This window comes from Macaca thibetana, chromosome 9, assembly GCF_024542745.1.
Source record: "Macaca thibetana thibetana isolate TM-01 chromosome 9, ASM2454274v1, whole genome shotgun sequence".
NCBI classification, from domain to species: Eukaryota; Metazoa; Chordata; class Mammalia; order Primates; family Cercopithecidae; genus Macaca; species Macaca thibetana.
Window position 1 is genome coordinate 81,222,421 of NC_065586.1, and position 1,618 is coordinate 81,224,038.

Below are 1,618 nucleotides of genomic sequence, written 5' to 3' on the forward strand. Positions count from 1 at the left end.
GCTAGAATTTTGAAATGCTCTCTCGAAAGTCATTCCAAGTTGTATTCCTCCTGGTGTTTTATAGCCATTATATTGCTATTGGTTTTCCTTACAAGTGAACTTGAATGGGATGCTTATATTTGCTGTTGGTAGGGTTCTTTTGGAAAAACAAAAAGGTGTATTATTGGAACTGGTGAATACTACTTTAGCATATTGGTGCAAATGGAGACTGGATATGGCAGCTATCTGAGAAACATATCATCCTAAGATGTTTAAATAAAGCTTACTAAAAGTGATTAGGGCCACTAGATCTCCCTATTGAGTTGGAGTAATGCCATAAATCAGAAATAAAATGGGCTTTATATATGAATGTTCACATTAAATTGATTGGCAAGATAGAATTTAAGACCAAATTCATTAAGAATTTCAGTCTTGAAAGACATGCTTTCTAACTCAATGCTATTAAAGCTTTGATAAATTCTTTTTTAAAATTTACCACACTCTAAACACCTATTGTCAAACTTGCTTACTTGTTTTCAAGATGAGTTGAATTAAAGCCTTAAAATACCGCTTAGCATGCAATAATGTTTACCCTATTTGCAGACCTTCTAGAGATACATGATAGTAGTCATACTGTAACTCTTGTACAGTCAGAGAACGATGACAAGGAATCCCTCACGCTCTTCCTTTCCAATTTGGACCTGGCAGAATGGCTCCCACAAAGAAGGGTGAAGAGAATAAAAAGGGCCTTTCTCCCATCAACGAGGTGGTGACCCGAGAATACACCATCAACATTCACAAGCGCATCCATGGAGTGGGCTTCAAGAAGAGTGGTCCTCGGGCACTCAAAGCGATTCAGAAATTTGCCACGAAAGAGATGGGAACTCCAGATGTGCGCATTGATACCAGGCTCAACATAGCTGTCTGGGCCAAAGGAATAAAAAAGTCCCCAATCGAATCTGTGTGTGGTTGTCCAGAAAAGGTAATGAGGATGAAGATTCACCAAATAAGCCCTATACTTTGGTTACTTGTATACTTGTTAACCACTTTCAAAAATCTACAGACAGTCAATGTGGATGAGAACTAATCGCTGATCGTCAAATACCTCAAATAAAGTTATAAAATTGAAAAAAAAATGACAAGAAGGAATACAAAAGCATTTTTAAAGAATTCTTTAAATTTGACGACAATAGTCTAAAGACTCAAAGTGAAATTTACCAGGTTAAAGGCTTGGATCATTTTCCCATAAAAAATCCCTACCACTTCTTTTGATGCAAGTTGAATTGCGAGTCACAGGAGACCTGTGCATCTCTGTCACTTTTTCGTATTCTACTTCCTACCAAGTAGAATCATAGTTTGTTTCTCATATACTGCAACCCACTCCCCCAAGATGTGACTCAAGGGAAAAAAGCATTCATCATATAAGGCAACATCTATTAAGCACATTGTGCTGTACTAGACCCTAGGCTAGGTGCTTTCAGGCCCCGTCTTACTGAGTCCTTATGGTGAAAGACCATCCATCTTTAGAGATAATCCAAAGAACCTTCAGAAGGATTATTTGCTAGATATATGTAAATACAAAAGTATTAAACCATAGAGTTGCAGAGAAAATGCAGCCATAGTGTGTCTAATCTATCAT

At 37.3% G+C, this 1,618-nt stretch overlaps 1 pseudogene; it reads left to right on the forward strand.

The window, feature by feature from the left end:
* The first annotated feature begins 685 nt into the window (after positions 1 to 685).
* LOC126963059 (60S ribosomal protein L31-like) lies at positions 686 to 1,066 on the forward strand (annotated as a pseudogene).
* Positions 1,067 to 1,618: the final 552 nt, after the last annotated feature.